This window comes from Carcharhinus amblyrhynchos, chromosome 22, assembly GCF_965287045.1.
Source record: "Carcharhinus amblyrhynchos chromosome 22, sCarAmb.v2.hapA, whole genome shotgun sequence".
In the NCBI taxonomy this organism is placed as follows: domain Eukaryota; kingdom Metazoa; phylum Chordata; class Chondrichthyes; order Carcharhiniformes; family Carcharhinidae; genus Carcharhinus; species Carcharhinus amblyrhynchos.
Window position 1 is genome coordinate 20,939,006 of NC_137345.1, and position 15,033 is coordinate 20,954,038.

General features: G+C 41.1%; 1 protein-coding gene across 1 annotated transcript in view; it reads left to right on the top strand.

The window, feature by feature from the left end:
• Window positions 1-15,033, top strand: part of LOC145356771 (LHFPL tetraspan subfamily member 5 protein-like) — a 121,787-nt gene that overhangs the window by 51,385 nt on the left and 55,369 nt on the right. The window lies entirely within an intron of this gene.

Sequence of the window (15,033 nt, forward strand, 5' to 3'; positions counted from 1 at the left end):
CCTAAGTATCAATATGATAGCTATGATATGTTTGTTGATTATGCACTAGAATATGCTACCTACCTTATTGCCAAAGGTTACAATCCAGGGTCTATGTTTGAACCAAGTGTTCATCTATTTGCATGTGCAAATGCCAATTTGAAGCCCCTCTACAAAATCAGGTTATCCTGAATTTAGCTGGCACTGGCCAAGCTTACAAATCTCCAGCTCTTAAAGGGATTGCTGGAGGCTGACACCAAAATATTAGGGTTCTTTAAAACTGTTTAGTGGAATGGCACATCATAAGGAACAGAATTCTGCTCAGGTACAATGTTGAGGACCACTTCCTGCACTGGTTTGAACTGTTTCCTCCCTCTTGATTAACCTATCATTCACAATCACACTATACCTTGTTCATAAAATTGGTTAAAGTACATTATATAACTGTTCAGATTTGATATGACAGTGCAATACAGTTCATCTTTTTCAATACAATGTGTGACACCTTGAGGTACTCCACCAGATTTAGGATTACAGATTATATTTACAATATGCGATTATATTTCATGTCAAACATTCTCTGATGTGTATCACTAAAGGGGCACAATGGCAGGAGGGCCTTCAGACCAAGGCCTTTCCCCATTGAACCTTTGCGGTGGCTTTTTTAAATTCATTCATGGGACATGGGCATCACGTCAGTGGCTGGAAAGCATTTATTGCCTATCCCCAGTTGCCCAAGGGCAGTTGAGAGTCAACCACATTGCTGTGGCTCTAGGGTCACATGAAGGCCAGACGAAATGGGTGGCATGGTAGCACAGTGGTTAGCTCTGCTACTTCACAGCTCCAGGAACTTGGCTCACTGTGTGGGGTTTGCACATTCTCCTCGTGTCTGCGCAGGTTTCCTCTGGGTGGTCCGGTTTCCTCCCACAGTCCAAAGATGTGCAGGTTAGGTTGATTGGCCATGCTAAAAATTGTCCTTAATGTTCTGAGAAGTGTAGGGTAGGGCAGTAGGGCCTGGGTGGGATTGTGGTCAGTGCAGACTTGATGGGCCAAATGGCCTCTTTTTGTACTCTAGGGTTTCTATGATGCTATTTTCTAATTAAGGACAGCAGATTTCTTTCCCTAAAGGACATTAGTGAACCAGATAGGTTTTTCCAACAATCAACAATGGTTTCATTGTCACCAGAGGATTCTTAATTCCAGACTTTTTTTTAACAGAATTCAAATTTCATCATCTTCCAGGATGGGATTCAAACCCAGATCCCCAGAATATTAGGTAAGGTTCTGAATTAATAGCCTAGCGATATTGCCAGTAGGCCTTCACCTCCCCAGGCTCATTTACCAGACATCTTCCCTAACAATTCGCCCCTTTCAATCGCATTCCTCTCTCTAGAACATTATTTTAGATGCAGCAACACAAAATTTAAATCATCAGTTGGGTTAATAGGGGGTGCCCAGCAAGGATCCACAACTTGCTAACCTCATTTAAATGAGGCCAGAGCTCAATTTGGGAGTGGCACAGGGGTTAGCACTGTTGCCAAACAGCACCAGGGACTTGGGTTCAATTCCCAGCTTGGGTCACTGTTTGTGTCAAATTTGCATGTTCTCCCTGTGTCTGCATGGATTTCCTTCGGACACTCCAGTTTCCTCTCACCGTCCAAAGATGTGCAGGTTAGGTGGATTGACTATGCTAAATTGTCCCTTAGTGTCCCAAGGAATATATACGTTAGGGGATTAGTGGGATAAAATATGTGTGGTTACGGGGATAGGACCTGGGTAAGGTTGGGTGCAGATTCAATGGGCTAAATGGCCTCTTTCTGCACTGTAGGGATTCTATTTTATGATTCTATGATCAAACTAAAGCAATTTGCAGCCAATACATCAGAATGACTGCTTTGAATATTTTGAAACAATTTTTTTTTAAAGTTGCTCTTCCACGAGTCATCTGGATTTTTTTCCACAATTAATGCACCTTCTATTTTGTGATAAATGCTAGAAATTTGAGTGAGTGGGGATTAATTAGACCTGAGCTTCTTTATGAGCATGTTGTGACGAAGCCCCAATACTTAATGCACACTCATGATCCCCGAGTTAACCAGATGGCAAGTGCAAAACAAAAGCATGTTATCACATCCTTGATTAGATGCTGGAATCCAATTCATTAGTGTAATTGCTTAAGGAAGCAGCATGCATGCAGAGTAACTCAGCACATTATGAAATATTCATTCGCACTTTGTCAGCACAGCAGAATGCAGACATATCACAAAATAAAGCGGGAGAAATAATTTACAGGAAAAATATTTACCATGCATGAGGCTTCTTTAATTGTCATTCTGGGCATTAGCAGCAAAGACTGGCATTTAACAGACAGGACTGAATTGGACGCCATGGTTAAATGGATTCTATAGATGAGAATTGAAAGGAACCATAATATGATACAGTACAGAAGGAGGTTGTTCCATCATACCTGTGCTGACATTTTGGTAGCTATCCCATTAGTTAGACTTCATCTTCCTTCCTTGTGCTATAATGTCCTTGTACTTAATGCATACGCATGATTGCACTCCTCTGGTCTTTCCCCATAGACCAACAATTTTTTTCCTCCCTTGAATTACTTACCCAATTTCCAATTGAATGTTATCATTATAATAGAATAGAATTCATCCAGTTTAAAAGGAAGCCATTCGACCCATCAAGTCTATACCAATAACCAGGCCCTATCCCTGCAATCCCACATATTTAGCCTGCCAGTTCCCTTGACACTAAGGGGCAATTTATCATGGGCAATCAACCTAACCCAGCCATCTTGGACTGTGGGAGGAAACCGGAGCATCTGGGAGAAACCCACACAGACACAGGGAGAATGTACAAACTGCACACAGGCAGTGACCTGAGGTTGGAATTGAACCCAGGTCAGCAGTGCTAACCATTGTGCCATATTCTAATTTACATACAAAATAGGAGGAGGCCATTCGGCCCTTCAAGTTTTTAGACTGACATCTCATGATACACGTGTGTGAAACACTGGGGGCAATCTCCACTCCCGCCAGCTGAAGGCAGGATCACCCATTGGTTCTGGTGTGCGCATTCAAAACGGAATTCTCAGCAAGCGTCAAAACCGCTGCCAGTCTCCCAGCCCATCTCTGTGAAGCTAGTGCATCAATACTAAAAGTGGGCGAATCCCTCCTGACAGGCACTGGTAACTCCAACGGGAAAAGCTTTGGGCAGGATTCTCCAGCTGCGCTTACCCCAAGGCCAGAAATTCCTGCCAAGGTCAATGGACCTTGCATGCCCCATATCGGATGGGTTTCCCACTAGTGGAGGCAAACAGGAAAATGACCCCACTGTATAATCACTAATACACAAGATTATTTCTGAAGAAATGCTGCTGTTTATTATTTCTAAAAGCTATATAGAAAGAATCATTTGAAAAAATAGTCAACTCAAGTTGATGCTTAAATCTGTTTTTAATCAATACATCATTTTCTTTCTGAAGAAATATTGTGGTATTTAAACCTTTATGAAATAATAAACAGCAAAACTTCTTCAGAAATAATGATGGTCTTTTATACCTGCAATATACATTAAGTTTGAGAATTAACTGGACTTGATTATTTTTTTCAAATGATTCTTAATCTTTCAGAAATAATAAAAGGAATTATTTGAAAAATAGTCAAATCCAGTTAATGTTCAAATCCAATATCCTCACCAGTACTTTGACTTTAGTGCCAAAATTCTACCGCCTCACCCGCCCGTGGCTCATAAGTTCCCGCCCCAAGTCAACAGAGAAGGCCGTCCTGCGATCCTTGCCCGCTCCAATTCTGGGGTGGGCGAGGCGCAAAACTCCAGCCTAGGTCTCTCATACATAGAAAATCCAATGAAGAGATAATTGTTAAAATGTAGCACAAATTTTGCAAAGTTGTTAAGAAAATTTCTCAATAAAGAGAATAAAATATGAAACCCTAGCAATTGCTTTACATGGGTTTCCATTGACAACTGGATTATTAAGGGCAGCATGCGTTAATTAAATATTTTGAAAGACTACGGTCATGTGATCACAAGTGGAAGTAAGGAAGTAGATTGTATCCTTAGCCTAGAGAATTCTATTCTATACCAGGAACCATCCAGGAAAGTATGATTGAACTGTTAATCCTCTCTAATTACATTGGATGTACAGCACAGAAAAGATGATGAAAAGAATCTTGAATTTCTCAACTTTGCTTTGCTCCCAATGTTTAAAACTGAAACCTCAAACGTTCCGGATTTTAAAGCTCTACGACGATTGCCGATGGCAATGCTTTACATTTTGTCCCTTGTTACTTCTCTTTCCTCAGGCAGTTAGGTGGGATCCTGTGCCACTTGTGTGATTGAAAAGTTAATTTGTGGTTACCACTGTAAGTATCAGACTGTTTGAATGTCCTGGCTTTGACTTAGTCTGTGACAACCCAATACAAATTCTTCCAATGATCTAAACAACCATAAGTGTCATTTTTCTGCCTTGCTACAACTGCCTATGACTGCACCACATTATTCGATCTGGTAAACAAAAAAAGAAAGCTTTATATAGTAATTTGATTTTTAAAAAAGGCATTGTGATCTTTACAAATATTGGAGTATTTTGATACCATTGGTTAATTGCAGAGTATTGTGTTAGGAAGCAGATTATGTACTAATTTTAATTTATTTTCAAAATTACAACAAAAACTCAAGAAATCTCTCAAGGCCATATGTGTCTATTACATTCCATCAGCTACCTGAGAGCTTTCTAAAACAAAACCCAGTGTTTGATAAGATTGCATTTTGCCCATAACAATCTAGCACACCACTCAATATCAGAGCAATTGCTATGCTAAGCAAGTCATTAATTAAGATGTACTACACCATAGATCTCCCACTTGAATAAGCCACCAAGAGCCATTTCATTGGTACTTTCTCCAGCAACTTGGAAGAGTTTTGTGAAATCAACCATGGGAAAGGGTGCTCACTCACCGTTGAGTTCAATTGTTGATATCATGGCTGTTGCATTAAAGTATCATTCTTTCCACATTACTTTTCTTTGGAAATGGGCAAATCCTTAAATCTAACAGTATTGTTCAATTCCCGTACCAATGAAAGGTATTCACGAAGCTTGAGCCTTTTCAACCTTGCCCCTCATCCTCAGGTTAAATCACCACCAGTCATCTCTCCCCCCTCAATGGGGAAAGCAGTCTATGATCATCTGGGACTATGACAACTTTACATTTTTTAAACTAGTCCTTTAATCCATTTTGTTCACTAATTCTCAAGACTCAGATATTCCAATTATTATTCCTCAACGGTGAAAACACCATATATTGACAGTCCAGAATACAATCCAGAGATGTAAGTGAATAAAAGGTATGTTGCTAGCTGTATTTTCTACTAACTGATGCTTACAAATCAACAGAAAACGTTGTCAAGCTGCATTACGGGAATGACAGTGACTCAGCAAGAGACCCATATCACACATCAGCTTAATAATACTTTTTCAATTCTTAAACTCAATGGCAGGAATTTTCCGGCTACTCGTGCCCTATTGCTGCTGAGGATGGAGAATTTGGTGCTCAGCCAAATCTCCATTCACTGAAGTGGGACCAGAGAATCCCGTTGGTGTGAACAGCCAGAAAATTCCAGCCAACAATTCTTGAGCAAGTTGGAGATATTTAGCAAGCAATCCTGAACTAGATGATGACAGCACAATAACATTCACCTCTTCAAAGTGGGAAGCAAAAGTCTGTGTATCACAGTCTTAAATATGTTCAGCTATTGAGTATCTACATCCTTCTGGTGTAAAGAATGCCAAAGGTTCACAACCCTCTGAGTAAAGAAATTTCAATCTTCAATGATTAGTCCCTTTTGCTGAGACTGCACCCAAATGTTCTAGAATCCCTAGCCAAGGGAAATGACCTCTCACTATCTTCAGAGCCTTGTATGTTTCAATTAGAGCACCTCACATTTTTCTTAACTCCAGAGGGTGCAGGTCCAATTTACTCCACCTCTCACCATATCACAAACATCTCATTCCAAGAAAAATCGAGCCAGCCTTCACTGTATCACCTTCAATGCAAGTACACTTATGGGTGGCACAGTGGTTGGCACTGCTGCCTCACAGCACCAGGGACATGGGTTCAATTCCAGCCTAGGGTGACTGTTTGTATATTCTCCCTGTGTCTGAGTGGGATTCCTCCGCTTGCTCCGGTTTTCTCCCACAGTCCAAAGACATAGCCACACTAAATTGACCCTAGTGTCAGGGAGATTCGCAGGATAAACATATGGGGTACAGGTTTGGGGTCTGGGTGGGATTGTTGTCAGTGCAGGCTCGATGGGCCAAACGACTTCCTTCTGCACTGTAGGGGTTTTATGGATTCTGCTATCTTTGTGTTTCTTCTAAGAGTACACCTGTATGTTTTGTCCTACTTGCCGTACTTTGCAAGTCAATGCATTGTGGTGTTGCAGGGTTCATGTTTTCTTCTTAGTTCGGTTGTGACAGCAATAAAGAATAGTTTCAATGTTAATCACTCATGGCTCTACATTTGTTCTGTTTGATCTTGAAAGGTACCAGGATCAAAAACATAATACCCACTCTGAACATCAACATTTACAAATTTTGCACCTTTGGTGGTAAGAATAGGAAAGCAGATATTATTTGAAAGTGAATAAGCACACTTCCATACATTATTCTCCATCTTGTTGTCAACTTACATTATCTGTCTCTACCTCTTTGCAGCCTCCTTTGTGCCCTCTTCCTATCATTTGGTCCAAGTTGAAACATAGAACCTCAAAGGCTCTGGATTGTTTCCTGAATCAAATACAAATTGGCATAGAGTAGATACGATTAGTGAATTAAATTTCTGTCTCTAAGACTGGTGTGGAAAGAAAGGATTTTGAATCAAGTGACATTCACATCATTACTTGGCAAAATGGGAGCTATTCTGTCGGGTTGGGCTCCGCTTAAACTAGACTGGCATCGGTGTTCTGGTGAATTATATAATTAGTGCTGTGGTTGGGAGAAAAGAGATGGAAATCAAAACAATGGATTTATGTACATCTGGATAAAGGTAACTGGTAAAATTAGGGCTGGAATTCCTGCTGTTATTCGATTTCCTACCTCTGCATCATCGCTTTCTTGAAGATTCTGGCTTTACGCACTACCTAAGTTTGGTGGGGAAAAGGAAAGAGGAACAGACAGCAATGAACACTCCAGAGAAATTCTTCTCATTGCTGTAAAACAAATGCAGTAGATTTTCCAGAAAGATTCAGATAGTGTGTAAAGAGAAATGGAACTAAGGTTTCAGATAAATGACCATTCATCAGAGCCAGGAAGAGTTGGAGCTAATAGGTGTGAAGCAAGTGAAAGGGAGGAGGTTAGTAAAAAAAAAGTAAAGGGAATAAAAGCAAAATACTACAGATGTTGGAAATCTGAAATTTAAACAGAAAATGCTGGAAAAATGCAGCAGGTCTGGCAGCATCTGTGGAGAGAGGAACAATTAACAAATCAAGTCTGTCTGACTCTTCCTCAGAACAAAAGAGAAGCTCTGTGAGAGAGTGCAGAGCAAGAGAGATTAAGTGACAAGAGATGGTGGTGCCAAGGCAAAAGAGAGTGGTAATGGGACAAGTAAAGAAGCAAAAGAAGTGTCTGGAGAAATAGTGAACGAGAAGGAATAAAAACAGCAGAAGAAGGGGAGGTGAAATGATGACCTTAAAATATTGAACTCAAGGTTGAGTTTAGAAGGCTGTAAAATGCTCAGTTGAAAGATGAGGTGGTGTTTCTCAAAATGACGCGGAGTCCTGCATTGAGACTGATTGGAACAATGTAGGAGACCGAGCACAGAGCTGTCAGCATGAGGGCAAGGTGAAAAATTAAAATGACAAGGAATTAGCAGCTCAGGGTCACGTTTCCATACTGTAAAGGCATGTTTTGCAAAGCAGTAACCCAATCTGTTTTTTATCTTCCCAGCATTGTGAGCAGTGAATGCAACACACTATACTGAAAGAATTACAAGCAAATTACTGTTTCACTAGAAAGAAGCACTGTGGAGACACGGACAGTGAGAACGGAAGGGGTGAAGGGCAGGTGTTGCAGCTCCTGCACTGGTATGGAAAGACGCTATGGAAAGAGGGGGCAGTAATATGACTGAGAATTGGAGCAGAGTACCATGGAGGGAGCAATCCCTATGATTGCTGAAAGGGGAGGAAGAGATTTGCTTGACAGTGGAATAACACTAGAGTGACAGAAATAGTGTAGATTAATCCTCTAAACATGGAGACTGGTGGGATAGAAAGGGTGACAAGGGAAGCTTATTCTAGTTCTGAGTGGGAGGGTAAGGGGTCAGGACAAAAGTGCATTCAATGAAACTGATGTTTGAGGGTTCCATCAACCATGGTGTGGGTGGGGGAGGAAATCCCCATTTGAAAAAACAGACATACAGAGAGTATCAGTATGGAAGATTACATCATCAGAACAAATGCAACATGTGATGGAGACAGAGAAACCGGAAGCATGGAATAGAGTCTTCACACTACAGCAGGGAGTAAGGAAGTGTATTCATGGTAGCTATGGAAGATAGTGGGCCTATTTTGAACATTGATCAATTGCCTATCCCAAAATAGACATAAAGAAGTCAAGGAAGGAAAGAATCAGAGATGGATAATGTGAGAGCAGGAAATGGCACTGATACACTCCCTGAAAAAATAAAAAAGGTGAGGGAGTGAGTTTGAGTACGATCAGAACAAAGGATATTCCATGTTTCTCAGAAAAAGACAGGTATAGCTGGGAGCCACATTGGGTTCCCATAGCAACACATTTTATTTGGAGGAAACAAGCAGAGTTAAAGAAAAAGTTTTAATTTGAGTTTTTACTGCCACATGTACTGGGATACAGTGAAAAATATTGTTTCTTGCACGTTATGCAAGCAAATCATACTGTTCATAAAATACATAGGAAAAAAAGGAAAGGAGAGGGTGCAGAATATAGTGTTGCAAGTACAGGTAGGGTGAAGAGAAAGGTCAGCTTAATATATGATAGGACCTTTCAAATGTCTGATGACAGGAGGGAAGAAGCTGTCCTTGAGTCAGTTGGCACGTGTTTTCGACTTTTATATCTTTATCCCAGTGGAAAAGGTGGAAGAGAGTATATGCATGGTGTGTGAGATCTTTGATTATGCTTATTGCTTTCATGAGGCAGCAGGAAATGTAGACGGAGGCAATGGATGGCAGGTTGGTTTGCATGATGGACTGGGCTATATTCACAACCCTTTTTGGTCAGAACAGGAGCCATACCAAGCTGTGATCTATCCAGGCTTTCTATGGTGCATCTGTAAATGTTGATCAGGGTCATAGTGAGCATGCCATATGTCCTTAGCCTTCTGAGAAAGTAGAGGCATTGGTGGGATTTCTTAACTATCAACGTGGAAGGTCCAGGACAGATGGTTGGTGATCTGAACACCTAGAAACTTGAAGCCCTCGACCATTACCACTTCATCACTGTTGATATAGACAGGGGTATGTCCTCCATTATGCTTCCTGAAGTCAATGACTAGCTCCTTCGTTTTACTGAAATTGAGGGGGAAATTATTGTTGTCACACTATTACACCAAATTCTCTACCTCTTTCCTGCATTTTATCTTGTTGTTTGAGATCTGACCCACGACAATACTGTCATCGGCAAACATGAAAATTGAGTTGGAGCAGAATTTGGCCATACAGTCATAAGTGTATAAAGAATATAGTCAGGGACTGAGGGCACAGCCTTGCAGGGCACTGAGGTTGAGGTGGGAGTGGTGTCATTACCTATCCTTACTAATTCTGGTCTTATGGGTTAGGAAGCCTAGGATCCAGTCGCAGAGGGAGGAGCTGAGCCAGAGGCCACAGAGTTTGGAGATGAATTTTGTTGAGACTAGAGTGTTGAAGGCTGAGCTGTAGTCAATAAATAGGAGTCTGACATAAGTGTATTTGTTAGCCAGGTGTTCCAGGGTTGAGTATAGGGCCAGGGAGATGGCAGCTTCTGTGGACCTGTTGTGGAGCTAGACAAACTATAGTGGGTCCAGGCAATTTAGAAGACTGGAGCTGATGTGTGCCATGACTAACTTTTCAAAGACCTGAAAAATAAATGATATAAAACTTACTTCCCTTCCTCAGACACCTTGGACAAGAATTCCATTAATCATTAGCCCAGCAAAACCATGACATCATTGATAAATATGCTTGTAAACTCATAGCAGTGAAACATCATGTTGGCCGTGCTTTTCTTCCTACTTCCCTTCATTTGTAAATGCTGTATCTATTAATACAAGCAAACTCTCCAACATAATCCGACCTAAATATAACACCAGGCACACACCAAGGCTGTGGTCTCTCAACTACTATCTGAAATCAAATTATTACAAAGAGTAGCAGGGATTAAACAGCCTTTATCACACAGACTGTGACGGTTCATAAAAGCAACTGATGGTCACTTACTGAGGGTAACAGAGGATGGCCAAAAAATGCCAGCAATGCCAAATCACCAGAAACAATTCCAAGTGTTGAGCTGCAAATGTTTAACATTTATGGCAGCTTCTGATTCTCGCCATTTCCTGATTGATGAACACATTACCATTCAGTTCTGATTAAATTTCCATAGCATTGAAATGCAAGCAACATGGTGGCACAGTGGTTAGCACTGCCACCTTGCGGTTCCTGGGACCCGGGTTCGATTCCTGGCGTGGGTGTCTGTGCAGAGTTTTCACATTGTCCCTGTATCTGTGTGGGTTTCCTCCCACAGTCTGAAAGGTGTGCTGGCTAGGTGCTTTGGCAATGCTAAATTCTCCCTCAGTGTACTCGAACAAGGGCTAGAGGTGTGGCAACTAGGAGATTTTCACAGTAAGCTCATTGCAATGTTAACGTAAGCCTACTTGTGGCACTAATAGATAAATTGCACCATTTTTGGATGGTTATGCCTGGGGACACCTTTTTTTCATTCGCTGCCCAATTTGTTTTTTTAAATGATTAACTGCAAGAACTGCAGAAGAATTGATCTCCAATTTGAAAAGTAACCACAAGGCAGCCACTCTTATACTAAAACTCTGGTTCAGCAATTAAGTACACTATGACACAAATAAGAGCCAAGGGAAATGTCAGAATGGGATATTGTAAAAGCTGACATGTAATTTGTAATTTTATGTATATTTCATTGCTGCTAACTATAAAAGTAAAATGGGTTCACTTTTAAAGGATTTTTTAATGAAAATAGCAGCCATAACATGGTGAGTAACGTATGCACATAACTGATCCAATATTAAAATAGAAAATGCTGGAAAATACCTGGTTCTGATGAAGGGTCATTGTCCTGAAATATTAATCAAGTGTCCATAGGTGCTGCCTAAACTACTGAATATTTCGAGCATTTTCTGTTTTCGGGATTCCAGCATCTGCAGCATTTAGTTTTTGTTTTAGCACGTTCAGTTTAACGGTTAGATGCATGTTACAGGGGCCATTTCTCAATGTTTTGACAAAGGAGACCTTTCAAAGGCAAAGATTGCTGTTAATAATTGATTTTTTTAAAAAAATCATTCATGGGACATGGCTAGCTGACTAGAATTTATTGCACATCCCTAGCAGCCCTTGAGAAGATTGTGGTGTAGCGATTGATACAACTGAATGGTCTGTAGGCCATTTCAGAGGACAGATGAGACTTAGCCACATTGCTGTGGCTCTCGAATCACATGTACGCCAGAACAAGTAAGGATGGCAGATTTCCATTAGTGAGCCAGATGGGTTTTTCCGACAATTGACAATGGTTTCTCAGTCATCAGTAGATTCTTAATTCCAGATATTTTTCATTGTTTATACTTTGGTAAAATTATTAAAGATATAAGGGGGAATTTTCCCATCCTGCCCGCCACAAGAATCATAGCATGCGGGGACGCGGACCATGCAACGCTCCATTGACCTCAGGTGGGATTTTCTAGTTTTGCGGTGAGCACGACCAGAAAAACGCACCCATAAAATCAGTATTCCAATAAAACACAAATTGTTTTAAAAAGCAATAACTGAAAAGATATCTGCATTTTAACCAAAATTGGAAATATATCTTTCCCTTTCTTTTCCCTATGTATCATTTGTTATTCCAATAGGTCATCAAACCATAGCGTTAATGCAAAATGACAAGCTCATTCACAGGGTGGCACAGTGGTTAGCATTGCTGCCTCACAGCGCCTGGGGACCTGGGTCCGTATTCCCGGCTTGGATCACTGCCTCTGTGGAGTTTGCATATTGTCCCCATGTCTGTGTAGGCTTATCATGTATGCTCCAGTTTCTTCCCACAGTCCAAAAGATGTGCAGGTTAGGTGCACTGGCCATGCTAAATTCTCCCTCAGTGTACCCGAACAGACGCCAGAGCGTGGCAACTATGGAATTTTCACAGTAACTTCATTGCAGTATGAATGTAAGCCTACTTTGATGTTAATTGCAAGTTTTATTGTTGACATAGCCCTGTGCATGGCTGCAAAATCTTCAGCTTCAAATGTTCATTTGGAGCTTTTCTTCTGCACTGTAGGGTTTCTATGTTTCTATAGCTTTCCATTCAGCATGTGAGCACATTATTTGAAAAAGAGCCTTTCTTCCCTCCGAATCCATGTTTGGCGTGGAGAGAAGAAAGGCTAACAGCAGTTGTTTTGTAGTTAATATCACATATACAGCAATTTCACACCTTATAATTGATTCAATCACAGTCAATTATCTGCTGGATGACCCTGAGCATGTTGTTTCTCTCCGGATATTGAGCTGAATTTCAGAGCAAGGAAATTAATCGGATGGGATATGCAGTTAGAGGTGAACGTGTCAGTGCTTGACTGCAAACACGTCAAGTAATGTAAAAAGACAACCTTTATTGATTGGAAGTTAACGTTTTAGAATTAAAACAGCATTTAAAAACAAAATCATTGTAATAATCTACAGACTAAGCAGTTTTTACAGTTTATGATAAGATTAGAACAATCATTGTAAGATTTCAAGGGACTTGGCTGCATTGCAAGATCATTCTTTCATCTGTACAATCAAACTTAGGGTAGACTAATGCAGGATACATTTTGGAGCACATACATAACATAGACCAGCACTTTCATTCATCAACAATGGAGAAAACAATGGAATCCCTATGGTGCAAAAAAACGCCCATCAAATCTTCACTGAGTCTCCAAAGGGACATCCCACCTAAGCCCTTCCCTTTGCCCTATCCTCGTAATCCCCATACATTTACCATGGCTAAGCCACCTAATTTACACATCTTTGGACATTAAGGGGCAATTCAGCAAGGCCAATCCACCTAACCTGCACATCTTTCGGACTGTGGGAGGAAACCGGAGCACCCGAAGGAAACTTGCGCAGACATGGGGCGAATGTGCAAACTCCACACAGGCAGTCATCCAAGCCAGTATTCGAACGCTGTCACTGGCGCTGTGAGGCAGCAGTGTTAAGCACTGTGCCCTTGTGCCAATCTTCTCTTTTTAGTCGGATCTTTTTAATCAGATTACCAGGACATCTTTACATATATCCAAAGCACAAGAGCATCTGGCTGTTTATAGGACATCTGCACATGCCTGTAAACAACTTCAGGAAAATGGCTATCAAGTTGTGAAGTACTTTTCAGCTGAACATTGACCTGTAAATAGCCTGACATCTGTTCCCCTGAAATGAATAGCCACTGATGTATATTCATCGAATCATAGAATCATACAGTGCAGAAGATGCCCTTTGGCCCATCGAGTCCACACCGACACATTAGAAACACTTGAACTTCCACCCAATCCCATCTGCCAGCACTTGGCCCATAGCCCTGACTGTTATGATGTGCCAAGTGTTTAAGCAGGTGGCAATTGCCAATCAAATCTTGCCATTTCCTTGCCAAATTTCAGGGGGTTTATTTATCCAAACACATTTAGAAATAATTTATAGGCCAAGACACGATTCATGAGTAACTGGGTCCAACTCTTAAAGTTCCATGGCACTGACTCAATGCAGAAAGACAGTAAAAGGATAGGTGGATTCTCAACTTGCTGCTTGGGCAGGAGACTGGCATTGTGAACCTTGGAGTACTTGTGTAATCTTCATGCCAGCCATACCACAACTGTGCTTGTTACAAACATTGTTGCATCACATTGATATCGAAATAAAGGTTGCAACACCACCTCTTAGCTACAGAATCCAACAATGCAGAAGGAGACCATTCAGACCATCAAATCTGCACTGACCACAATCCCACCCAGGCCTTATGAAGGCGCTATTGCTAAGTTTGCAGATGATACAAAGATATGTAGAGGGGCAAGTTGTATTGAGGAAGTAGGAGAGCAGCAGAAGTATTTGGACAGGTTGGGAGAGTGGGCAAAGAAATGGCAGATGGAATATAATATGGAAACGTGTGAGGTTATGCTCTTTGGAAGGAGGAATGGAGGCATAGACTATTTTCTAAATGGGAAAATGCTTAGGAAATCAGAAACACAAAGGGACTTGGGAGTCATTGTTTAAGATTCTCTTAAGGTCAAAGTGCAGGTTAAGTCGGAAATTAGGAACTCAAATGCAATGTTCGCATCCATGTCGCGAGGGTTAGAATACAAGAATAGGGATGTACTTCTGAGGCTGTATAAGGCTCTGGTCAGACTCCATTTGAAGTATTGTGAGCAGTTTTGGACTCCATATCTAAGGAAGGATAAGTTGGCCTCGGAAAGAGTCCAGAGGAGGTTCACAAGAATGATCCCTGGAATGAAGAGCTTGTTGAATGAGGAACAGTTGAGGACTCTGGGTCTGTACTCATTGGAGTTTAGAAGGATGAGGGGGGATCTTATTGAAACTTACAGGATACTGCGAGGCCTGAATAGAGTGGACATGGAGAGGATGTTTCCACTAGTAGGAAAACTAGAACCAGAGAACATAACCTCAGGCTAAAGGGACAATCCTTTAAAACAGAAATGAGGAGGAATTTCTTCAGCCAGAGAGTGGTGAACCTGTGGAACTCTTTGCCGCAGAAGGTTGAGGAGGTCAGGTCATTGAGTGTCTTTAAGA